Below are 27,523 nucleotides of genomic sequence, written 5' to 3' on the forward strand. Positions count from 1 at the left end.
AAATCAGGGAAGTTGCAGGAAGACCAAAACCCACTTTTGCCCCATCTCTTTCTCAGCTCTGCTGAGAGCCTTCGGGCCCCAGCTAGCCCTGCAGCCAATGCCAGGCTTGGAGGGCTGAGGACAGAGAGGATGTAGCTCAGTTGGGGGCTGACTGGCAAAGAGACAGGAGCTAGCAGCCTCCCTACTGGAGAGGAAGGGTGTCAAGGTTCCTCCCCCACTCTGAATGCGAGGGTACAGATGTGGGGACCTGCATGAAAACCTCCTAAGCTTATCTTTACCAGCTTAGGTCAAAACTTCCCCAAGGTACAAAATATTCCACCCTTTGTCCTTGGATTGGCCGCTACCACCACCAAACAAATACTGGTTACTGGGGAAGAGCTGTTTGGAAACATCTTTCTCCCCAAATACTTCCCAAAACCTTGCATCCCACTTCCTGGACAAGTAAAAAACCTAGGTGGTAAAAAACCTCACCAATTTGCATAGGTGACCACAGACCCAAACCCTTGGATCTGAGAACAATGAAAAAGCATTCAGTTTTCTTACAAGAAGACTTTTAATAGAAATAGGAGTAAATAGAAGTAAATAAATCCCCTCTGTAAAATCAGGATGGTAGATACCTTACAGGGTAATTAGATTCAAAACATAGAGAGTCCCTCTAGGCAAAACCTTAAGTTACAAAAAAGATACACAGACAGAAATAGTTATTCTATTCAGCACAATTCTTTTCTCAGCCATTTAAAGAAATCATAATCTAACGCATACCTAGCTAGATTACTTACTAAAAGTTCTAAGACTCTATTCCTGTTCTATCCCCAACAAAAGCAGCATATAGACAGACAGAGACCCTTTGTTTCTCTCCCTCCTCCCAGCTTTTGAAAGTATCTTGTCTCCTCATTGGTCATTTTGGTCAGGTGCCAGCGAGGTTACCTTTAGCTTCTTAACCCTTTACAGGTGAGAGGAGTTTTCCTCTGGCCAGGAGGGAATTTAAAGGGGTTTACCCTTCCCTTTATATTTATGACAAAGGGTCACTAGCCTGCAAGCTGAGGCAGCCACCAGGCAGTAAGGACTGTTTCCCGGCCAAGGGAGACTGTGGAGGAGCACTAGGAGCCACTGGCAACGGAGGTAACTGCGTGACTGAAGCATAGAAACATTTTGGGGTTTGGCGTGACCAAACTTATGGTTTCCCCAGCTTATGGTTTCCCCACTCAAAGGTTTATTCATAAAAAGAAGGAAATACAGATGAGAGTTAGAACTGGTTAAATGGAATCAATTACATACAGTAATGGCAAACCTTTTCATGGACACCTTACGTGATCTCCTTTGTACAAGATTTGGTGCCATTACAGGATCTTTGGTGCCACATGGACTCCTGAGGGTTGAAATGACGGTCTGGACCTATACATAGGATGCTTCCGCCGACATGCACAGGCAGAAATTGTGGAAAAACAACATCGCTTGCCTCATAACTTAAGTCATGCAGAATGCAATGCCATCCACAGCCTCAGAAACAACCCTGACATTATAATCAAAGAGGCTGATAAAGGAGGTGCTGTTGTCATCATGAACAGGTCTGACTACCAAAAGGAGGCTGCCATACAACTCTCCAATACCAAATTCTACAGGCCACTTTCCTCAGATCCCACTGAGGAATACACTAAGAAACTGCACCATCTACTAAGGACACTCCCTACACTAACACAGGAACAAATCAACATACCCTTATCAATATAACCCGACCAGGGTTATTCTATCTACTACCCAAGATCCACAAACCTGGAAATCCTGGACGCCCCATCATCTTGGGCATTGTCACTCTCACTGAAGGACTGTCCGGATATGTGGACCCTCTACTCAAACCCACGCCACCAGCATTCCCAGCTCTCTCCGTTACACCACTGATTTCCTGAGAAAACTACAATGCATGGTGATCTTCCAGAAAACACCATCCTATCCACCATGGATGTAGAGGCTCTCTACACAACATCCCACACACAGATGGAATACAAGCTGTCAGGAACAGTGTCCCTGATGATGCCACAGCACAACTGGTTGCTGAGCTCTGTGACTTTATTCTCATGCACAATTATTTCAAATTTGGTGACAATATATACCTCCAGACCAGTGGCACCGCTATGGGCACCCTCATGGCCCCACAATATGCCAACATTTTTATGGCTGACCTGGAACAACGCTTCCTCACCTCTCCTCCACTCATGCCCCTTCTCTACCTATGCTACATTGATGACACCTTCATCATCTGGACCCAAGGGAAGGAAATCCTGGAAGAATTCCACCACGATTTCAATAGCTTCCACCCCACCATTAACCTCAGCCTGGACCAATCTACACGGGAGGTCCACTTCCTAGACACCACAGTGCAAATAAGTGACGGTCATGTTAACACCACCCTATACCAAAAACCCACTGACTGCTATGCCTACCTTCATGCCTCCAGCTTCCATCCCGGACACACCACACGATCCATTGTCTACAGCCAAGCGCTGAGGTACAACCGCATTTGCTCCAACCCCTCAGAGAGAGACCAACACCTACAAGCTCTTCACCAAGCATTCTCAAAACTACAGTACCCACACGAGGAAATAAGGAAACAGATCAACAGAGCCACACATGTACCCAGAAGCCTCCTGCTGCAAGACAAGCCCAAGAAAGAAACCAACAGAACTCCACTGGCTATCACATACAGTCCTCAGCTAAAACCTCTCCAACGCATCATCAGTGATCTACAACCCATCCCGGACAAAGATCCCTCACTTTCACAGGCCTTGGGAGGCAGACCAGTCCTCGCCCACAGACAGCCCACCAACCTGAAGCAAATTCTCACCAGCAATAACACACCACACCATAGTAACTCTAACTCAGGAACCAATCCATGCAACAAACCTCGATGCCAACTCTGCCCACATATCTACACCACCAGCACCATCACAGGACCTAACCAGATCAGCTACACCATCACCAGTTCATTCACCTGCATATCCACCAATGTAATATACGCCATCATGTGCCAGCAATGCCCTTCTGCTATGTATGTCAGCCAAACTGGACAGTCCCTACGTAAAAGGATAAATGGACACAAATCAGATGTTAGGAATGGCAATATATAAAAACCTATAGGAGAACACTTCAACCTCCCTGGACACACGATAGAAGATTTAAAGGTAGCCATCCTGCAGCAAAAAAACTTCAGGACCAGACTTCAAAGAGAAACTGCTGAGCTTCAGTTCATTTGCAAATTTGACACCATCAGCTCAGGATTAAACAAAGACTGTGAATAGCTAGCCAGCTACAAAAGCAGTTTCTCCTCCTTTGGTGTTCACACCTCAACTGCTAGAAGAGGGCCTCATCCTCCCTGATTGAACTAACCTCATTATCCCTAGCCTGATTCTTGCTTGCATATTTATACCTGCCTCTGGAAATTTCCACTACATGTGGGCATTCACCCACGAAAGCTTATGCTCCAATATGTCTGTTGGTCAGTAAGGTGCCACAGGACTCTTTGCTGCTTTTACAGGATCTTGGTTGCAACAACGGTCTACATGGTCACAGATCATGTCAATAATGTCACACCCCCAACGCAAAATTGATGCAGGAAGGGATGACACAAACATCACAGACTGCATCCCAAGAGCTCCCCATTCTTGGTTCTGCCTTACTACAGCCAGTATTGGGTTAGAAGCCATATCAGTGTATAACAGAAATGGTTTATCAAAGTCATGTTCAATAACATGACTGAATTTCTTCACAAACTCAAGGTAAGACTTGGTTAGAACAATAGCGGATTGGATCTGTTCTTGCAGCACGCTTCCTGTATGTTTCATGTGATCTTGCCAAGAGCTAAAGAACATAGCTACTTTATCCATACAAGCTCTGGCAAATGTTTAGAACCCAATTAATATCAAGACAATGTAGATATTAATGTTGTCCATAGTATAGGAATCTTGGCATTTAGCGGTGAAAGCAATATGGTAGTGTGCCTCAGTTTCCCTTTTCATACAGCACATTAGGTCTGGAATGTCTTTTCTCCTGTGAAAAGTTCCAAGACTGTGTACAGGCACTAACTGTGCAACATTAGTATAACAAGGCCTTTTAACATAAAGTGTGTTCTCATGTAATCCTTTTAACACGTTCAAGAGTTTTTTCAAAAGATTAGGCACATTGTACATTTTTACAGTTCTTGGTAATTGCAACACATTAGTTACAAAAATTACCATTAGCAATAACAACACATTCATTGCAAGTGTCCATCTACAATCATGTTTGTTATGCCACGCCTTTGGCTCAATACCATTGGGGTTTGGGCCTTTTAGGGTTACCCTGTGGCTTCCCTTTGCAAAATCAAGTTCTCTTTTTTTTCCCCTTGTCCTGAAAGAAACCCTGATTTCTCTTGCTGAACAGAATTCACTGGCTGATTGGATGTGCTTTCTGTGCTAACAGCTATTAGCAAGTCTTTCTTCTTCCTGTCAGCCAGGTAATTTGCATAAACACAGCCACTAGCTTTTAGATTCATAGCTGCTACCAATTTTAAGTCTGGACACTAATTCTTCCCTTCAGCCAGATTGTGTTCTTACCCCGCCCCACACACACACACCTTTTTCCTAGAAGGTTGAAAACTGAAACTTCCTGCTTACAGAAATTCCTTTGCTGGCTAGGTGTGTTCACCCGCTGAAGACCCTGAAGCATAGACAGCTCAATTAAAGAATTAGCCTGGAGACATTCCTCTCTTAACAACCTTGTCTTCTGAACAAACTGGTCAAGCACAGCTACTTGGTTATAGGGCTGTTCAAATTTCTTAACAGCTTTTACTTCATCTGAGACTTTCTCAAAGCTATCCACACTGGATCTTTCAAAAGGAAAGTCAGTGGATTAATTCACAACAGAAAATTTCTGGCTGTTAGGAACTGAAACTTCCTTGATTAACTTACTTCTACACCCTTCAGTTGCAGTAAACTGCTTGCAAAGACTACCATGAGAATTCCTTTTCCTAGGAGCTTCTCTAAGCAACAATTCACCTCTCACAGAAATTCTGCCCTTACCCTCTTTACCTAGGACTTGCTCTAAAGGAACACCTTCCTTAGCAACAACAGACTCTTTCTGAGTCTCACTGACTGTCAGGGTTTCCCCCCTCCCCCCGCCTACTACTCTGAACTCTGCATGAAAGACCCCCTAAGCTTATATTTTACCAGCTTAGGTTAAAACTTCCCCAGGGCACAAATTCCTTTCCTTGTTCTTGGACGGTATTGCTGCCATCACCAAGTGATTTACACAAAATTTCAGGGAAGAGTCACTTGGAATCCCTGTCTCCCCAAAATATTCTCCCAAGCCCCTTCACCCCGTTTCCAGGGGAGGCTTGAGAATAATATACTAACCAATTGGTTAGCAATGTGAGCACAGACCAGACCCTTTGTCTTTAGGACACTGAAAATCAATCAGGTTCTTAAAAGAAGAAATTTATTTATAAAGAAAAAAATAAAAGAATTACTCCTGCAAAATCAGGATGGAAGGTAACTTTACAGGATAACAAAAAGATTTAAAACACAGAGGATTCACAAAGTCACAAAGTTCAGCCTTTGTCCTTACCCATAACTATTTTACATTTGGGGACAATGTATACCTTCAGATCAGCGGCACTGCTATGGGTACCCGCATGGCCCCACAGTATGCCAACATTTTTATGGCTGACTTAGAACAACGCTTCCTCAGCTCTCGTCCCCTAACGCCCCTACTCTGCTTGCGCTATATTGATGTCATCTTCATCATCTGGACCCATGGAAAAGAAGCCCTTGAGGAATTCCACCATGATTTCAACAATTTCCATCCTACCATCAACCTCAGCCTGGTCCAGTCCACACAAGAGATCCATTTCCTGGACACTACAGTGCTAATAAACAATGGTCACATAAACACCACCCTATACCGGAAACCTACTGACCGCTATTCCTACCTACATGCTTTCACCCTGACCACACCACACGATCCATCGTCTACAGCCAAGCTCTGCGATACAACTGCATTTGCTCCAACCCCTCAGACAGAGACAAACACCTACAAGAGCTCTATCAAGCATTCTTACAACTACAATACCCACCTGCGGAAGTGAAGAAACAGATTGATTGAGCCAGAAGAGTTCCCAGAAGTCTCCTACTACAGGACAGGCCTAACAAAGAAAATAACAGAACGCCACTAGCCGTTACCTGCAGCCCCCCACTAAAACCCCTCCAACGCATTATTAAGGATCTACAACCTATCCTGAAGGATGACCCAACACTCTCACAAATCTTGGGAGACAGGCCAGTCCTTGCCTACAGACAGCCCCCCAACCTGAAGCAAATACTCACCAGCAACCACATACCACACAACAGAACCACTAACCTATCCTTGCAACAAAGCCCGTTGCCAACTGTGCCCACATGTCTATTCAGGGGACACCATCACAGGGCCTAATAACATCAGCCACACTATCAGAGGCTCGTTCACCTGCACATCCACCAATGTGATATATGCCATCATGTGCCAGCAATGCCCCTCTGCCATGTACATTGGTCAAACTGGACAGTCTCTACGTAAAAGAATAAATGGACACAAATCAGATGTCAAGAATTATAACATTCATAAACCAGTCGGAGAACACTTCAATCTCTCTGGTCACGCGATTACAGACATGAAAGTTGTGATATTACAACAAAAAAACTTCAAATCCAGACTCCAGCGAGAAACTGTTGAATTGGAATTCATTTGCAAATTGGATACAATTAACTTAGGCTTGAATAGAGACTGGGAGTGGCTAAGTCATTATGCAAGGTAACCTATTTCCCCTTTTTTTTTCCTAACCCCCCCCACCCCCGCAACGTTCTTGTTAAACCCTGGATTTGTGCTGGAAATGGCCCACCTTGATTATCATACACATTGTAAGGAGAATGGTCACTTTAGATAAGCAGGAGAGTGGGTTTGTGTGTTGGGGGTGTGTGTGAGAAAACCTGGATTTGTGCTGGAAATGGCCCAACTTGATTATCATACACATTGTAAGGAGAGTGATCACTTTAGATAAGCTATTAGCAGCAGGAGAGAGGGGTGGGAGGAGGTATTTTTTCATGCTTTGTGTGTATATAAAAAGATCTTCTACACTTTCCACCGTATGCATCAGATGAAGTGAGCTGTAGCTCACGAAAGCTTATGCTCAAATAAATTGGTTAGTCTCTAAGGTGCCACAAGTACTCCTTTTCTTTTTGCGAATACAGACTAACACGGCTGTTACTCTGAAACATTTCCAATCATAAGATCCTTAGGAATTGTGTTTTTCACTCCCACAATCATGGTGCCCTCAAATCCCTTCCATTTAAGGTGGATTTTAGCCAAAGACACCCTGACAAAATACTCAGATAAGGCTACAACAGTTACACTTTCACCTGGCAAATAATCTTCCTCCCTGACAAGACTTGCTTTAACCAAAGTAATATCTGCCGCAGTGTCCCTCCATGCCATATTAACGATATGACGCAGCAGGGAGGGGGAGTGTTGACCTGGGAATGTGCCCTGGGGATGGGAGACCTGAGAGCCTGTCACCTGAGCCAGGAGGGGGAGCGGGAGGTAACACCTCTGCCCAGGAATGTGGACACAGGCTGCAGGAGAGAGCCTGCTGGAGGGGGGTTAGTTTCAGTTTGGTGCTGGGTGGAGGAACGCAGGGAACCCCAGGGCTGGGGTCTAAGCTCCGTGCTCCCCCAGAAGGACTTTACTGGTTGTACCCACAAGCTCTGTTTTGGACTGTGTTCCTGTTGTCCAATAAACCTTCTGTTTTACTGGCTGGCTGAGAGTCTCAGTGAATCCCAGGAAGAGGGGTGCAGGGCCTGGACTCCCCCACACTCCGTGACAACTGGTGGCAGTGGTGGGATGTACTGCACCCCGTGAACGGTGCTTCCTGCAGTAAGTGACTGGGGAACAGTAAAACGAAGGGAGATTGACGGGGACCAGGCGTGCTGAAGATTCAGAGAGAGACAGTTTCAGGGGGTGGTTAACCCCTGGGAGTGTGTGACCAGAGAGAAGGACTTTTGCAGTAACAGGGTCCACCGGGGGATTGCAGCGAGCGGTCCCAGGGGCGGAGGAGTCTGCAGCTTGACCCTGGCAAAGAGGTGGTGACCTCAAGAAGGACTGGCACACGAGGGGTTTTTCCTGGAAACCGTAGAAAGCTGCCCGGCCTGCGAGTGGCCAGCAGGGAGATGTACGCTAAATGCCTTAAGAGTGACCTGGTGGAGCTGTGCAGACAGAGGGGGCTGCACATTGGGAGGTCCACCAAGGAACAGCTGATTGTCCAGTTGGAGGAGAAGGATCGCTTGGATGACCCGATCCCTGTCCCTGAGGGAAGCCGCCCAGTGGACGCAGTGTGGGCCCTGGGGCCTGACTGGGCTGGGAGGGATCAGACTGCTGCCAAGGACATCCCGAGACCCTTCCTACCTACGCCTGGGGAAAGGGTTGGGGGAAGCCCAGCGAATACTGAGGGCACCCTGACCCCGGCAGCCAGCAGGGGATCCTCCCGGCGGAGCTCCCCATCCCTGGAGCGGCTGCGGCTGGAATGGGAGAGGGAGATGAAAATGAGGGAGCTGGAGGATCATGAAAAACAATGTCAGCATGAACGTCAGGAGAAGGAGAAACAAAGACAGCATGCACTGGAGCTGGCCAGGCTGAGGAGCAGTGGGGCCCCGGCTGCGGTGAGTGAGGGGGGACCCAAGACTGCAAGGAGCTTTGCTAAGTGCTTCCTGGCCCAGCGGAAGGAGGGGGAGGACATAGATAGCTTCCTGACGGCCTTTGAGAATGCCTGTGAGATGCACAGGGTTGACCCTGCAGACAGGCTCCTGTTTCTCACCCCCTTACTGGACCCCAAAACCATGGAGGTGGACAGCCGAATGACAGGGGCGGAGGCAGGGGACTAAGAACTGTTCAAACAGGCCCTGCTCCGTGAGTTTGCGCTGACCCCCGAGATGTACTGGAGAAGGTTCCGGAGTCAGCGTAAAACGCCTGAGGTCACATACCTACAACTGGTCAACCAAATGCAGGGATGTGCCCGCAAGTGGACAGCTGGGGCCCAAGCTAAAGAGGACCTGCTTGACATAATTGTACTGGAGCAACTGTATGAACAGTGCCCTTCCGACCTGAGGCTGTGGTTGGTGGACAAAAAGCTAGAGAACCCCCAGCATGCAGGGCAGCTGGCCGACGAGTTTGTGAACAGTCGGTCAGGGGGTAGTCCCAAAAGAACAGGCCCCCCCCCCTGATGCAGAGAGAGAGTCACCATGGGACCTCCCAGTGGGGAAATAGGGAGAACCTCCTCCAAAGGGGAACGCCTGGCGTCGGGCCCCTCCGACCCGCTCAAGGGGACCAACGTGACCTGAGCTGCTATCACTGTGGCCAGAGAAGCCACGTACAGACCCAGTGCTCCAGGTGCTGTTTTCCAACCAGCCTGGATGCACTAATCTGACTGTCCACCAGGTGCAGACAGGGTCGCACCCGCTGATAAGATGCTCCCCCTTCCGAGTCACAGGGAAAACTGCTCCGGACCTGGAAAGAGAGGTCCGGGACATGCTGGCTTTGGGGGTGATCCAGCCATCTGCCAACCCTTGGGCCTCGCCGGTGGTGCTGGTCCCCAAAAAGGACGGGTCGGTCCGGTTCTGTGTGGACTATTGGAAGCTCAGTGCCATCACTTTATCTGATGCCTACCCCATGCCCAGGCCTGATGAGCTCCTAGACAAGCTGGGAGGAGCTCGGTACCTTACCACCATGGACCTTACAAAGGGCTACTGGCAAGTGCCGCTGGATGCAGATGCCCGGCTGAAATCGGCCTTTATCACCCCTCTGGGGCTCTATGAGTTCCTGACCCTGCCTTTCGGCCTCAAGTGAGCGCCGGCCACCTTCCAGCGCCTAGTGGACCAGCTACTGAGGGGGATGGAGAGTTTTGCCGTGGCGTATATTGATGACATCTGTGTCTTTAGCCAGACCTGGGAGGACCATGTGTCCCAGGTCAGACAAGTGCTGGACCGACTCCAGGGGGCTGGGCTGACTGTAAAAGCGGAGAAGTGCAAGATGGGGATGGCTGAAATATCTTACCTGGGCCATCGGGTGGGGAGCAGCCACCTAAAGCCGGAACCAGCCAAGGTGGAGGTGATCAGAGACTGGCCCGCTCCCCACACCAAAAAGCAGGTCCAAGCCTTTATTGGGATGGCAGGATACTACCGAAGATTTGTGCCCCATTTTAGCGCCATAGCCACCCCCATCACTGAGCTACGCAAGAAGGGGAAGCCAGACAAGGTGGTCTGGACTGAGCAGTGCCAGGAGGCTTTCCGGGCGCTGAAGGAGGCTCTGGTAAGTGGCCCAGTTCTGGCAAACCCAGACTTGGACAAGCCCTTTGTGGTGTTCACCAATGCCTCAGACACGGGACTGGGGGCGGTGTTAATGCAGGAGGATGAAAAGGGGGAGAGACACCCCATCGTGTACCTGAGCAAGAAGTTGCTACCCCGGGAGCAACACTTCGCGGCCATCAAGAAGGAGTGCCTGGCCATGGTGTGGGCCCTCAAGAAACTAGAGCCCTATCTCTTTGGGCGACACTTCACCGTGTACACTGACCGCTCTCCCCTGACCTGGCTGCACCAGATGAAAGGAGCCAACGCCAAACTCCTAAGGTGGAGCCTGCTCCTGCAGGATTACGACATGGATGTGGTCCATGTGAAGGGAAGTGCCAACCTGATAGCGGATGCGCTGTCCCGGAGAGGGGGCCCCGAACTTCCCCAGGTCACTGGTCAGAGAGACCCCGCTCAGTTCAGTCTCGAAGGGGGGAGAGATGTGATGATGTGACGCAGCAGGGAGGGGGAGTGTTGACCTGGGAATGTGCCCTGGGGATGGGAGACCTGAGAGCCTGGGGAGAGCCTCACCAGAGCCAGGAGGGGGAGCGGGAGGTAACACCTCTGTCCAGGAATGTGGACACAGGCTGCAGGAGAGAGCCTGCTGTGGGGGTTTAGTTTCAGTTTGGTGCTGGGTGGAGGAACGCAGGGAACTCCAGGGCTGGGGTCTAAGCTCCGTGCTCCCCCAGAAGGACTTTACTGAGGGGTCCTGGTTGTACCCACAAGCTCTGTTTTGGACTGTGTTCCTGTTGTCCAATAAACCTTCTGTTTTACTGGCTGGCTGAGAGTCTCAGTGAATCCCAGGAAGAGGGGTGCAGGGCCTGGACTCCCCCACACTCCGTGACCCCATACACCTTACTCCATTAACTTCTGCACTGCTAATAAACTCTGTATTATTTTTCCCATATTTAGCTTTAATATGAGTTTTATGGTCAAATTCTTCAGAGACCACAGAAACAGCATTTACACACAGGGCACCAGCGCTGGGCTCTGTGTGGCTTGCCTGTGAGTTTTTATAGGATTAGCATTTACTGTGGCATTTGGGGTTGCTGGTTTGGGGCTGCCCTTCAGGGTCAGGCAATCTGGTCTCATGTGGCCAAGCACACCACAGTGATAGCATGTAACCAGTTTATTTTTGAGGTGAGAGTTCGTACCCTCTGGGCCCCCATGAGCTCCTTTATAAGAGTCAGGGCCAGGTTTACTTTTAAATCCTTCCATCCCCTTGAACTGGGGAGAATGGTGATTAATTTTCCCCTGGGGTTTATACCCTTCCCGAACCCTGTTTTGGGCATGGGCATCTGCAAATTCCACAGTCTGTAGGACTGACTCAGGGTCCCTATCTCACACAGTTGCTCTCACATGGTCAGGAACAACGTCCAAGAACTGCTCCAAAGTTATTAGATCCAGCAGTTTTTTAAAACTCTCATGCGCCTTTGCTCCCACAACCCACATTTTAACAAAACCCATCAGCTTATGAGCACATTCTACAAAAGTACAATCATTAGACATTTTAAACTTTCTAAACTTAACCCTGTAAGACTCAGGAGTGACCTTGAATCGCCTTAACACAGAATTTTTAAACAGCACATAATCTAAGGCTTCTTGTTCCCTCAATTCACTGGCAGGACAGGCGTTTGCTGCTCATTTGGGATCTCATGCAGAACGCATAGGCATTCGAAGGTAGACAAAAACTCCTCTATGTCTTCACTATCTTTGTAAATGGGACAGATCCTTTCCCAGTTTCTTTTGTTGTTGCAGGGAAGCAGAGTAACAGATGACGATGACTTTCTTTGCTCATCCAATACTTGGAGCTGAAGTCTAGCCATCTCCTGTTGCATCTTGTGAGTCTCCTTCTCTAATTCAGCATTTTTTTGCTTTTCCAGCAATAAAATGTTTGCTAGTTTCTGTTCATGCTCAAGTTGCAGTTTATTTGCTGCCTTTTGCATTATAATTGCCTCTGCAGCTTCTGTAGCATCAGGAAAGGGCTGTGCTCCTGTCTCCTGATCACTGGCTATTAACAGATCTCTCAGTTCTTGATTTCTAGCTTTATTTTTAAAGCTTATCCCCTTTTCTGAACACAAATCTTCCAGGGCTTTTTTGTCAAGGCCCTCATATGCTCTTTGCTCACCCATTGCAACTCCTCTTTAACCAGCCAAACTCTCAATACCAAAATCCAAATTTGGATAGCGTGGGGTTCTGACCCAAAGCTTAATGGACCTGGTTCTATGGATCTGAGCATGACTACACCATGACTACACCACTGTAACAGTGCTGCCCTTGGTGGGACACAACTGTGAGTGCCAATTCTGGACAAATTGCTTAAAGCAGGGCAGTTACATCACAAGGCTGGGGTTCCTTTGCACACCAAGGCAAACCAAATCAGCCACTGTCTAACCATAAGTCACACAAGCAATTCCCTTAGACACTCCAGTTTCCTAGTATCACCACCAGTGCCACTCATTATGGGAATAAATGGTTATGAAAACCAATACCCCAGTAAAAGAAAAAGGGTTCTCTCGATCCCAAAGGACCAAGCCCCAGACCCAGGTCAATATACAAATCAGATCTTACCCAGAAATCACACTGTTGCCAATCCTTTAGAATCTAAAGGTTTATTCATAAAAGGAAAAAGATATAGATGAGTTAGAATTGGTTAAATGGAATCAATTACATACAGCGAAGTTCTTGGTTCAGGCTGGTAGCAGTGGTGGAATAAACTGCAGGCTCAAATCAAGTCTCTGGAGTACTTCCATAGCCGGGATGGGTCATTCAATCTTTTGTTCAGAGCTTCAGTTTGTAGCAAAGTCCCTCCAGAGGCAAGAAGCAGGATTGAAGATCAGATGGAGGAGCTGCAGCAGTCTTCTATAGTCTCTTGTCATTTGGCCTTTCTTTCTTTGTTCCAAAGACAATCATTCCAGTGCATGGCATGAAAAAACCTTAGAGTTCTGTCCATAGGCACGTCCCTGCATGCCTTACAAGGTGTATCTGCCTTCTCTCAATGGGTTAATTGTATAGCTGATTGTCCTTAATGGGCCATCAAGAAGGCTAGGCATTGCTGACACCAAATTGTCTGGGGTGTCACCCAGAATTATAGCATAAATTTGAAATACAGACAGTATAGAGCCAATATTTATAACTTTAAATACAAAAATGATACATGCATACAGATAGCATAATCATAATCAGCAAATCATAACCTTTCCATTGACACCTTATTTGACCTCCTTTATAGAAGGTTTGGTGCCACTACAGGACCTTGGTTGCAACAATGATATATACGGTCCCAGTTTGTGCCAATAATGTTACACTATCTGAGGCCTTTTCAAAGCTATCCACACTGGATCTTTCAAAAGGAAAGTCGGTGGATCCATTCACAACAGAAAATTTCTGACTGTTAGGAACAGAAACTTCCTTGATTAAATCACTTCCACACCCTTCAGTTGCAGCAAATTGCTTGCACAGATTACCATGAGGATTCCTTTTCTTAGGAGCTTCTCTAAGCAACAATTCACCCCACACAGAAATTCTGCCTTTACCCTCTTCACCTAGGCCTTGCTCTAAAGAAACACTTCCATGAACAACAACAGACTCTTTCTGGGTCTCACTTACATCCAGGATCACCTTTGACTCATCAGGCGGATTTTTACACACAAAAACTGCTAGGCAAACTGCTAGATTTCATAGTCAAAAGGTCAGCATTCTCCTTTCCTTTGCTACACACAAGTTTAGAAATTTTTCCTTCTTGCTACAGGTTTCCAAACTATCAGTAGGTAACACAATGAAATCACCTTTAGGCTTTTCTTGTGCCCTGGCTAGGATATCACCCTGGTTAGACAGAGTTGCTACACCCTTTCCCAGCGACACATTAGCAACAGGCAAAATACAAGCACCAGAATTGTCTGGTCTCTGGGATTTTTCTAAGACACTAACTGGATGCAACCTAGCTACAGTGCCATTCTTCCTAGCAGACACAAACTTAGGACCTTTCCCTTCCTGGGCTTTAGTTGAATCCAGAACCAACTCTGAGACAACTGCACTACCCTCAACCATCACAGGCTGAAAGACACCTTCTGTCTGCTCCACAGACAAAGAACTGGAGACACATTCTCCTTTATCAGACACACAGCTTGGGATCTCATTTCCCTTGTCCCAGCACACAGGGCTGTTCACAGACAACTGCTTGGAGACTGGGGTTGCTCCCTCCATAGGCAAGTCATTACCCCTACCAGACACAGGCACATTTCCTTCATTGTCACAATTCTCCATACAGAAAACAGCTAAGGTATAGGGACTCTTATTTTCCACTATTCTTGCCTTCCCAAACTGATGATTAGACAAAGCCATCAGCTCACAAGGCTGCCTAGGCTCCTCCAAAATTTCCTTGTCCTCCTCTCCCACCAAAAATCTACCCTTTCCTTCCTCAGCTAGGGCTTTAACCTGACCATCCACTTTAATCTGCTCCTGAGAAACATTTTCCTGACCAATGCGTTCTTTCTATGCTTGATCTAATTCCAGATTCACTTCTGAGACATTAGACAGACATTCAGAAACTTAATTCACAGACAAACAGCTGTTTGCCACCTTTCTCAGGTTAGAGTTACCCTCTCCCTGGCCATAGCAAAACTGGTTAAACACAGACAACTGCTCAGAGTAGTACAACGTACGAACGTTGTTATAAACTGGACTTCCAAGAGGATATAGTTTCAGCTGGTCTTCCATTGCTTATTTGACTTGGAGCCTAAGTCTGGCACCCCTCTCCTCAGCAGCCATATGATCCATGTTCCTTTTATGAGCCCTTTCCTCTCTTTCAGCATCTTCTTTTTGTTTTTCAGCAGGCCTTTCCTTAGCTTTCTTTTCCGGTTGGGCCAAGGTTTGCTTCTCTCTCATTCGAATTTCTGCCAGTTTTTGATTACGTTCAAATTGCAGGCTGTCTCTCAGGGCTTGCCGTTTCATTGCTTCTGCTGATGCTTTCTGGCTCATGGTCATTGCTCTTTAACCAACCAAATTCTCAATACCAAAATTCAAATTTGGATAGCGTGGGGTTCTGATCCAAAGCTTAATTGACCTGGTTCTGTGGATCCTAGCACGACTACGCCACTGTAACAATGCTGCCTCTGGTGGGACACAACTGAGAGTATCAATTCTGGACAAATTGCTTCAAGCAGGGCAGTCACAGCCCAAAGCTGGGGTCTCTTGCACACCAAACCAGTCAAACAGAGAGAACTTCGTTCTCACCCCACTGGCTAACCATAAGTCATACAAGCAATTCTCTTTGCCACTCCAGTTTTCCAGTATCACCACCAGTGCCACTCATAATGGGGATGAATGGTTATGAAAACCAATACCCCAGTAAAAGAAAAAGGGTTCTCTCGATCCCAAAGGACCAAGCCCCAGACCCAGGTCAATATACAAATCAGATCTTACCCAGAAATCATGCTGTTGCTAATCCTTTAGAATCTAAAATCTAAAGGTTTATTCATAAAAAGAAAGAAATATAGATGAGAGTTAGAATTGGTTAAATGGAATCAATTACATACAGTAATGGCAAAGTTCTTGGTTCAGGCTTGTAGCAGTGATAGAATAAACTGCAGGTTCAAATCAAGTCTCTGGAGTACATCCACAGCTGGGATGGGTCATTCAGTCCTTGGTTCAGAGCTTCAGTTTGTAGCAAGGTTCCTCCAGAAATAAGAAGCAGGATTGAAGACCAAATGGAGATGCTGCTGCTGCTGCTGCTGCCTTTTATAATCCTTTTGCTTCCTTTGTTCCAACCACAAGCCACCCAGCACATGGCATGGAAAAACCTTAGAGTTCTGTCCATAGGCATGTCCCTGCATGCCTTGCTGAGTCACAAGGTGTAGCTGCCTTTTCTCAATGGGTCAGTTGTATAGCTGATGGTCCTTAATGGGCCATCAAGCAGGCTTGGCAGTGCTGATGCTAAATTGTCTGGGGTGTCACCCAGAAGCATAGCACAAGTTTGAAATACAGACAGTATAGAGCCAATACTTACAACTTTAAATACAAAAATGATACATGCATACAAATAGCATAATCATAACCAACAAATCATAACCTTTTCATGGACACCTTACGTGACCTCCTTTGTACAAGATTTGGTGCCACTATATGACCTTGGTTGCAACAATGATCTATACGGTCGCGGGTCATGTCAATAATGTCACAGGGCCATGCCCCAAACCGAAGGGATGGTGGTAGGAAGTAGCCCAGGGCAGTGAATTTAGAATCCCTGCTCGGGGTCCCCCTGGTCAGGGGTTGACTCTCAAGACATTGGGCTGGACCTAACGGAGAGGGAGGGCCCAGGTTCACACACCCCATTGCCTAAAAGACTGAGGCACCTTGACTCGGGAAGCAAGGGGCCGGAGGTCGGGTGTACCAACCACTACACTGCCTGGCCCTCCAGGTAGGGCTGGTGTTAGAGGGTGGCAAGCAGGGCAATTGCCAAGGCCCTGCAAAGCTAAGTTACATTCTTCAGCCCTGGGCAGTGGGGATCGGGGTGGGAGCGCCACCTCTACCCCCTGACTCACCTCAGTGGGCCTCCTGGCCTGTGGGTCACTGTCAAAGCCTCTGCACCCAGCACTGGCTCTGCCCCCAGAGATCAGGTTTCAGAGTAACAGCCGTGTTAGTCTGTCTTTGCAAAAAGAAAAGGAGTACTTGTGCCACCTTAGAGACTAACCAATTTATTTGAGCATGAGCTTTCGTGAGCTACATGCTCAAATAAATTGGTTAGTCTCTAAGGTGCCACAAGTACTCCTTTTCTTTTTCCCCCAGAGATCGTCACACATGCCTGCCGTGGGGGGCAACTCCCTATTTTCTGCCCTGGCCCTAGTGAGTCTAATGCCAGCCCTGCCTCCAGGCACTGTGTTACAGGCCTAAACAACCGAGGGATTAAGCAGTTGAAAAGACATGTACGTAAGTGCAAGAAAAATCAGGATTCCCCGTACACACCTAGGATTCCCCACACACTAACTGAAAAAAGATCCATGCATCTCTACAGACAGCTCTGTAAACACCTTTGCTCAGTGTGCAGCAGTGGGTTAGAAAGCTCCCATAATATTAGTCTGTATTAGACAGCAATAGAGAATATAACTGAAATATTATAATACAGTTCTATAAATCAATTGTACACCCTCACTAGGTTCAAACTTGGGAAACCGATTTAAAAAATAGATAATGGGGGCAAAGGTCCAGAGAAAGGCAACTAAAATGCTAGGTGGTATATGGATTAATGGTTATGAGAAATAGTGGTGTGAGGCAGTCCAGTTTACTCTCTTACAATACAGGAACAATGGGTCACTCAATGAAATGAAAAGGCAACAGATTTAACATGGATCAAAAGGAAATACTTCTTTACGCACCACATAATTAGCCTGTGAAACTTACTACTACATATCACTAAGGCTGAGAGCAGAATTTTAAAAAGTCTTGTCATTTACATGAATAGGAATATTTGGACCTAGTAATCATTTTTTTTTCTGAGCATATTAGGAGGAGGAAAAATACAGTTATAACTTAACTATGCTGTGGGTACTGCCTTGCCATATTTAGCCCTGGTACATCCAGCTAGGATTGCTGTTGGTGTCTGTCCCTCGTGGCTATGTGCATGGCTCGCCCATGTAGAAGGTGAAGCTATGTGAGTGGGGTACTAATTTGTACCTTGTACCTTGGTTCTGAATCTCTTGCCGACTGGCGTCAGCTGCACCCACTCTAGCTAGGCCAAGCAAGCTCTACATGCCCTCTGTACGAGCAGAAGTACAGTGTGCCACCTCATGGTTCATTGGGTAGAAGTGCTGGGCACATCCTGTGTCCTGAAGGTCAGGTCAGCAGCAATCTCAGTTTCCAATTAACAGTCCAGGACTTTTATGGCTTAGGCAGGTCTCATTTGTGAATGGTGTTTTCCTTTTTAGGGCCCTAGCTCACGAAAGCTCATGCTCAAATAAATTTGTTAGTCTCTAAGGTGCCACAAGTACTCCCCTTTTTTTTTTAGAGAAGCTCTATGTATGCAGAGCTGATTATCCTGCAAACAGTGTTATATATTAATATTTGTACAGCTGCATGGGCGTCCTGGGGTTCTTAGAATCGAAAGTCTCACAGCTTCTATACAGCCTCTTTAATTAACTTAATGCAGACATTAGTGTGACACAGGGAATGTCTCTCAAGGGGGAAGTTTTTCATTTATCGCCACTTAGCCAAGGCATTTTATACTTTTCATTTCCATACAGTAAATCCTGTTTTTTGGAGTGAAAACTAGCCTTTTGCTTTCACGGTCAACAGTTTGCCTGCCTGGGAGAGATGAAGCTCCCCAGGCAGAGCAGTCAGCATATCTCTGAGCTGTGGCCCTGACTTACTTTTGCCTCTGCCCCCAAAGGAGCCCAGCACCAGCTGGTGCCACCCCCTGAAGCCAGTCTCTGCCCACGGAGCCTGCCTGCCATGAAATGCTTCCTGAGGCACTTGCTTGCTGCTGCCTGGGTAGTGCCCAGCTGTGCAGAGGTGGCTTGGCTCAGGGAGCAGAGCAGGGAGGGCTGCTGGGCAGAGAGCTAGGGGCCCGAGTGAGCCGAGCGGCTCCCACCGCCTTCCGATCAGCCGGCTTCTGGCAGGAGGTGATTGGTTTTCAAACTGGGATGTGCCCCCCCGGCAGTTCAGAAACCTCTGCTAAATTGAAGGCAGAAATCTGGGGAGGCAGGTGACCCCCCCCCCCATGGCTCCATTTTTCTGTCCCTGCAGCTTTTCACCCTGGGCAGCTGCCTTGCTTGCTCCACCCTGGTTATGGCTCTGGGCACTGCAACCCCGGAAGTTGCAATGCCCTAAGTGGAGAGCCAAGCCCAGCCAGTCCCACAGCACAGAAGCTGCAGGAGCCGCCACTGTGGGGTGAGTGCTGGACAGGATCCTACTTCCCAGGGGGTAAGAGCCAACCAAACCCACCCCAGGGCCTCCACTCCCAAATCATTTACTGCATTGTGACAGGCCATAAACATTTATAAATGGGTCCTGAGTCCAAAAATGTTGAGAACCACTGCTGTAAGGTATTGGACATACTAGTACAGTGCACTTCTCCGCACATGTCTCTCGCCACAGGTGGGGTACAGTAGAACTGTACCTGAAGGAGCCCTCTGCTCGTGCTTATCTAATAGCAAAATGTTTCTCTGCATAGAGAGGTTTTGATAGTGCCTTACTTATGTTCCTAGAGTTAGCAGAGCCTGAACAGTTAGCTGTGAGGCTGGTAGACAGGTACAGAAAACTGCTTGTTTTGCCATTGGCTGTGTGGATTCTGTCCTTGATCATGGTCAGTATCCATCATTCACTGCATTATCTTTTTTGTCTTGTAGGTGAAAGAATGGTTATGTTTGAATTGCCAGATGCAGAGAGCTTTGGGAATGGACATGACCACCGCACCTCGCTCCAAAAGCCAGCAGCAGCTACATTCCCCTTCACTTTCTCCATCCCACTCCCCAGCCAAACATCCCCAGCCTCCACCCCTGGGAATGACAGGACAGGAGAAACCACCAGGAACTGTGCAGCCAGGTATTAGGCAGGGTGCTGGTGTTCTGCAATCAGAGTCACCAAAATCACCCCAAGCTACAGCACAGAGGGAACAACACAGCCAAGGCCAGCCAAAACCTGCTGCACCTCAGGAAGTGGTGAGGTCTTCCCCTCAGCATCAAGCAAAGCCTTCCACCTGTGACCAGAGACAGACTGTGGGAGACTCCCCAGCAAAGACTTCAGCACCCCCCCACAGTGCTGCAGCACAAGAGCAACTCCAAGAGGGCCTCACAGAAAAGCTCTTCGGGTTTGGGGCTTCTCTTTTGACCCAGGCAAGCACACTCATGTCTGTCCAGCCAGAGGCCACCCTGCAAAGTCAACAGTCCCCTGGCAAAGTGCCTCCAAAAATTGTCTTCAGTGATGCCAGCAAAGAAGCTGGACTCAGAGCCTCAAGTGCTGCATCTGGAGCACAGAGTAGGGCTGGGACTACCCCAGCTACAAAGCAAGGAAAAGCAGCACAAGTCATCAAGCCAAAGGAAGTGCCGAAGGAAAGGGTCTTGTGCCCCCTCTGCAAATCAGAGATCAGTGTGGGCTCCGGGGAACCATCCAACTATAATACTTGTACGACCTGTAAACAGCAGGTCTGTCTCATGTGTGGATTCAACCCAACACCTCATCTTGTGGAGGTAAGGAGGCTGCACACTGGGCTTGACCATCTATCAGTTCACTGGGAATCCTGATTCTGTTCTGAGATTTGGATATTAATAACATGGGAAAAGTCAGTGCATTTTTCTTTCAGGTTTTAATAGACTTCTAAAAAAGCCTTGACAAAGTCCCTCTCTAAAGGCCAATTAATTTGCAACAAGTTAGGGAGCTTTAGAAATGAATCACACCACTGTGGTGCATTACCCCATTGTGTAGACAAGCCCTAGATGTGTACTTGGGCCATGTGTTTGGATCTTGGTTGTGTTGGGATTTTACCATATTTGATTTGGGGTGGCAGGGTAGAGTTGCTGAAGATGGCCTTTGCAGTTTGCTTGGCACATCCTTGTTTGGTTGCAGCCCTTTAATGGCATCTTTGGGTATCCAAGAGTATAGAATGTGGCTGCTGCCTGCTGCGAGGGCTTGGAGTCCTCAGGCCCTATGGTTATGGGCAGGAGGAAGCAATATGAAGGCAGATTTTATGTTAGGCAGGGGCCTGTAGCAAGACATTTGTACAGCCTGTTATTTCTCAGGACAATAGGGTACTGGAAGTGGATCCCAGCTTTGGGGTCATGCTGTTCAATGGAAGACTGGTGGTGAATAAGTCAGTAATCATCCATGACTTGATAAGGGATGAGGCTCCTTACTTTGGCTGCATAATGCTGCAGGACTGGTTTTGGTGCAGTTGGTTCCATCTGGGAACTAGGTACAGTGTGATGTAAAGGGGGATTGTTGGGGAGATGATGTGGCTGTGCTGTTTATGTCCAATATAAAATGTAAGAGACATCCTGCTCCCAAACTAGCTCTGATAGAGTGCGTCCATTGGGTATGTAGGATAAAGATCGGATGGAGTACCATTGCTGGTATATGGTTCACCATGTTGCACTGCATTATTCCCTGCACAAATTGCCTCACAGGCAGAGAGGCTGGTAGCGTTCGTTGACTTTAACATCCATGTGGATCTCAAATTTCCTGGGCCTGCTCAGGGTTTCCTGGTCACTATAAAGACCAGGGTGGCTGTCCAAGGTGATTGAAAGCTTGGCTCCTATAGGTGGTTGAACTTTGGCTCTGGTGTTTGGGTTAGAGTTAGATTGGGGGATTGACTATTATACCCTTGTCTGTTGCTGTATGATATTAAATCAGTTGTTTTTCATGATTTTAAAGACGTCTAATGAGAAAACACTGAAAAACATCCTATTTGTAACCAGTTCTGCTTAAGTACAATGTATAGTTCGGGTATGCCAGATGTTTTTTTTTTTTTTTTTAAATTAAGAATACTGGCATAAAAACAGCAATTTGGACTCAATTTTCACCATTGGTATCAAGCACTGCAATTCCGTTGTCTCCAGTGGAGTTGTTTCTGCTTATGCCTGTAGTGAATATGGCTCCTTATTGTTCAGGTTCCAGGTTTTCCTATTGCTCGTGCCACAGGAAGTGGTGCTGCTGATTCAGTAGGTGCCACACTCCCCTCTGAGTTAGTAGTAGAGCAATGCTCTTACTTGGTGTTGTGCTGCTGGAGTGTCTGTCATTTGGATGGGATATTAAACCAAAGTCATTTAACGTTCCCATGCACTTTGCCCAAAGAGTACTGATGGTAACCCTGCTATCCTGGCCCAATTCCATTATAAGTAAGGTTGCGATTTTATCACGGAGGTCACGGAATCCATGATTTCCAGAGACCTCCGTGACTTCAGCCTGCGGTGGCTGGGAGCTGCTGGGTCCCCCTGTGGCGGCTGGGAGCAGCAGGCTGCCACAGCCACCTCCAGCGGCAGGGGCCTCCCAGATCTCCGAGCCGCCGCAGGCGGTGGGGGTACCCCGCAGCTCTTGGCCACTGCAGGCAGCGGCCTCCCCCCCCTCCACATCTCTGAGCTACTGTGGACGGCAGGGGTACCCCCGAGCTCCTAGCTGCCACATGCTGGAGAGCACCTCACAGCTCTCAACCCCTGCAGGCAGTGGGGGCCTCCCATAGCTCTGAGCTGTTGTGGGCGGCAGTGGTATCCCCCAGTTCCTGGCTGCCGCGGGCGTAGGGGAACTCTGGAGCACCAAGCCACTGCAGGTGGCAGAGTTACCCGGCAGCTCCCAGCCACCTGGAGCCCCTGGAGCTTCGAGCCACCATGAGTGGTGGGGGTACACCACAGCTCTCGGCTACCCAGGGCCCCTCGGAGCTCTGAGCCACGGCAGGGGTAACCTACAGCTCCCGGCCACCTCAGGCAGTGGAGGTACCTCACAGCTCCTGGCCACCCAGGGCCCCTGGGTGCTCCAAGCCACCGCAGGCTGTGGGGGACCCTGGAGCCCTGAGCCCCCCAGAGGAGGTTGGGGTCCCAAGAGCTCACAGCAGGGCCTTGCAGGTGCCCAGCCACTGCAGGCAGTGTGAGGACCCCACAGCTGAGCTCCCTATTTTGTCATGGATATTTTTAGTAAAAGTCAGGGACAGGTCATGGGCTTCCATGAATTTTTCTTTATTGCCTGTGACCTGTCCCTGACTTTTACTAAAAACATCCGTGACAAAATCTTAACCTTACTAATAAGACAGTAAATATCTTAATGCCTTTATATAAATCCACGGTATGCCCACACATTGAATACTGTGGGGCGTTCTGGTCACCCCATCTCAAAAAAGATATATTGGAATTGGAAAAAATACAGAAAAGAGCAACAAAATTAACTAAAAGAAAAGGAGTACTTGTGGCACCTTAGAGACTAACAAATTTATTTGAGCATAAGCTTTTGTGAGCTACAGCTCACTTCATCCGATGAAGTTAGCTATAGCTCATGAAAGCTTATGCTCAGATAAATTTGTTAGTCTCTAAGGTGCCGCAAGTACTCCTTTTCTTTTTGCGGATACAGACTAAGACTGCTGCTACTCTGAAACCTGTCAAAATTAACTAAGGGTATGGAACAGTTTCCATATGAGGAGAGATTAAAAAGACTGGGACTGTTCATCGTAGAAAAGAGACAACTAAGGGTGATATGATAGAGGTCTATAAAATCATGAATGGTGTGGAGAAAGTGAATAAGGAAGTGTTATTTAATCCTTCACATAACACAAGAACCAGTGGTCATCCTATGAAATTAATAGGCAGCAAGTTTAAAACAAGCAAAAGAAAGTATTTCTTCACACTACACACAGTCAATCTGTGGAGCTTGTTACCAGGGGATATTGTGAAGGACAAAACTACAATGCGTTCAAAATATAACTAGATAAGTTCATGGAGGATAGGTCCATCAATGGCTGTTAGCCAGGATGGGCAGGGATACATGTCCATGCTCTAGGTGTTCCTAGCCTCTGATTGCCAGTGGACGATGGGAGTGATCATTTGGTGATTACCTGTTCTGTTCATTCCATCTGATGCATCTGGCACTGGCCACTGCCGGCAGACTGGATAGTAGGCTAGTTGGACCATTGGTCTGACCCAGCCTGGCTGTTCTTACGAGGTTTGAATGTTGGAATGAGTATCTAACAATAGTCCTCAATGAAAATGGGTTTAAATTAACACAACTTTAAAGGTTTGTGAATTATGCACTGGGGTGAGCCCCAGCACATGTGTTCCCCTAAGGAATGATGAGTGGTGTATGTCATTCAGTGTGTATGTCATTCAGTGTGCATTGTAATGCTCCACACCAGCCAGGAATGCTTTCATATCTGGCCTATTTTCAGGAAATCCAGAAACTGAGAAAAGGGATTAACCACCTTGCCCTCCTCCTCATCTCACCAACTTGCCCCCTTTGCTCATGGAACTCAGCTCAGGACTAAGAGTTCTGTTTCCACTGATAATACTTTGTACATCACAAACCTCAGTTAGTGAGGCCTGGCACCAATGCTTTGATATAGGTTGTCACTGTGCCTCAGTGGATCACAACTGAGGATACTGAATTCAGGACAAGCTGCTGAGAAATAGGGCAGACACACCCCAGAATTGGTAGTTATTCTTCCATAAGATGTACCAATCCAGCAGCAAAAGTAAACTTCTGTCTCACCACATTGGATAACAAGAAATGGAGTCTCCTTAGGTATTCCAGTCCTGGATTCAACACCCAGACACTAGACTGGACGGGTGGTTATTTAAAACCAATTTCATCAACCAAAGGGTCCTTTTGATTCCAAAGGTCCAGCCACATACCCAGGTCAATATATAACTCAAATCTTACCCAATAATCACGCTGTTGTGAACCCTTTAGTATCTAATATATAAAGATTTATTTATAAAAAGAAAGAAAGGTGGAAGTTTAAATTGGTTAAAGGAATCGAATGCATACAATAATTGCAAGGATCTTGGATCAGGCTTAATGCAGTGATGAAATAAACTGCTGGCTTGTTAAGAGTCTGGTTGCTTCCAAATGACTTGGAAGGTCCTTAGTCCCTTGGTTAGAATGCTTCCATTGGTATAAGTTCATAGTCCAAAGTTTTGAGCAGGAAAGAGGCAAAATGGAGATGTTTCTAGGGCCTTTTATAGCTTCTGCCATGTGGAGGGAAACCCATTGTTTTATTCAAAGCCCTCCGCACCGCTTGTGGAAAAAGAGGTAACAAGATGGAGTTTAGTGTCACATGGTCTTGTCACATGCCCTTGCATGATTTGCTGAGTCATAGCAGGGGCCATTACCCATACTCTAGTTCAGGGGTGGGCAAACTACGGCCCACGAGCCACATCCAGCCCACCGGCTGTTTTAAGCCAGCCGTCAAGCTCTCGCTGAGGAGCGGGGTCTGGGACTTGCCCTGCTCCAGCACTCTGGCAGTTCAGTCGTGACGCAGAATCATAGAATATAAGGGTTGGAAGGGACCCCAGAAGGTCATCTAGTCCAACCCCCTGCTCAAAGCAGGACCAATTCCCAGTTAAATCATCCCAGCCAGGGCTTTGTCAAGCCTGACCTTAAAAACCTCTAAGGAAGGAGATTCTACCACCTCCCTAGGTAACGCATTCCAGTGTTTCACCACCCTCATAGTGAAAAAGTTTTTCCTAATATCCAATCTAAACCTCCCCCACTGCAGCTTGAGACCATTACTCCTCGTTCTGTCATCTGATACCATTGAGAACAGTCTAGAGCCATCCTCTTTGGAACCCCCTTTCAGGTAGTTGAAAACAGCTATCAAATCCCCCCTCATTCTTCTCTTCTGCAGGCTAAACAATCCCAGCTCCCTCAGCCTCTCCTCATAACTCATGTGTTCCAGACCCCTAATCGGGGGCTGCTCCATGCGGCTCCCGGAAGCAGTGGCATGGACCTGCTTCAGCTCTGGCAGCCACTCTGCATACAGCCCCGGCCCCAAGCGCCGCCCCCACAGCTCCCATTGGCCAGGAACCACCTGGCCGCGCCTCCACATAGGAGCCAGAGAAGGGACATGCTGTTGCTTCCGGGAGCCGCTTTAGGTAAGCGCCCCCTGGAGCCTGCACCCCTGAGCCTCTCCCCATGCCCCAACCCCCTGTCCCAGCCCTGATCCCTCTCCTGCCCTCCGAACCCCTTGATCCCAGCTCAGAGCACCCTCCTACACCCCAAAATCTGCATCCCCAGAGCCTGCACCCCCAGCCGGAGCCTGCACCCCTTCTCACTCCCCTGGCCCAGCCTGAAGCCCCTTCCTGCACCCTGGACTCCTCATTTCTGGCCCCACCCCAGAGCCCGCACCCCCAACCAGAGCCCCCACATCCTCCCGCACCCCAACTTTGTGAGCATTCATGGTCTGCCATACAATTTCTATTCCCAGATGTGGCCCTTGGGCCAAAAAGTTTGCCCACCCCTGCTCTAGTTAGAAGGTTCACATGAAATGTCCATCAGGTGTGGATAGGCGTCTTCCATGGTCCATTGTGAGTTAAGTGTTCCTTGATGAGCCGTTCAACTTGAATAGTTCCTTCACAATGTTCAGGCTAAATATCTTGTGTATGTTATCACAGGAGCAAACATTTGAAATACAGGTACACAGTTAATATTCATAACTTCAGATACAAAAATGATGCATGCATGCAAATAGGATAATCATATTCAGCAAACCATAACTTTTCCATTGACACCTTATTTGACATACTTTGTACAAGTTTTGTTGCAATTATATAACAGTGTAGATTCTACATAGTCATATTTTAATCAGATAACGTCACATAGGTCACCTGGGATCACCTCCAGTTTCAGATGGAGTAACTCAGGCACAGAGATCAAGTCCCACATTTTCAAAGGTGCCCACTGACTGGGGCTGCCCCAGTTCTTGTGTACCCAGCTTTAGACTTCTTAGGCCAAATTCATCACTGATGTAATCCCACTGGAGCCAGTGGAGTTACACCAGGGATGAATATGGTCACTGGGTCCTAATTTTCAACTATTCCTGTTATCTGCAGTTCCCGTTGACTGCAGATGAGAGGAGAGAGTACCTCTGTGTGTGGTACTGAGGAAATGTAGAGTGCTGCATAAATAGCAAGGAGGGAGAGCCGATTTTCTGAGGCTGCTCTAAAGGGTTAGAACTAGGAGAACCTGGGTGAGAGTGAGCAAAGGCAGTAAAAACATTCCCTGGTGCTGAGGTCTATTACGTCTGCCAAAGGAAGTAACAGGAGCTCCGTTGCTTGGCTCAAAGCACTGGAGGTTATGTGGGGGTGAACAAGACAGAACGAGAAGCAATGGTCTCAAGTTGCAGTAGGGGAGGTCTAGGTTGGATATTAGGAGGGTGGTGAAGCACTGGAATGGGTTATCTAGGGAGGTGGTGGAATCTCCCTCCTTAGAGGTTTTTAAGGCCTGGCGTGACAAAGCCCTGGCTGGGATGATTTAGTTGGTGTTGGTCCTTGTTTGAGCAAGGGATTGGACTAGATGACCTCCTGAGGTCTCTTCCAACCCTAATATTCTATGAATCCTGTACTGGCTGGGAAAGTACAAATTAAGTTGCTTGCCCAGCATCACATAGGACATTTGTAGTAAAAGTGGGAGCGGAACGCTCCCAACTATCTGATATG

General features: G+C 47.6%; 1 protein-coding gene across 2 annotated transcripts in view; it reads left to right on the top strand.

The window, feature by feature from the left end:
• Positions 1-27,523, top strand: part of LOC125639456 (protein bassoon) — a 169,517-nt gene that overhangs the window by 109,123 nt on the left and 32,871 nt on the right. For both annotated transcript variants that reach the window (XR_012669310.1, XR_012669309.1), the window contains exon 3: positions 19,742-20,581. The gene's annotated coding sequence lies outside the window, so the exon portion shown is untranslated. The remainder of the gene's footprint in view (positions 1-19,741; positions 20,582-27,523) is intronic.

The sequence above is a fragment of the Caretta caretta genome, chromosome 7, assembly GCF_965140235.1.
Source record: "Caretta caretta isolate rCarCar2 chromosome 7, rCarCar1.hap1, whole genome shotgun sequence".
Taxonomy (NCBI): domain Eukaryota; kingdom Metazoa; phylum Chordata; order Testudines; family Cheloniidae; genus Caretta; species Caretta caretta.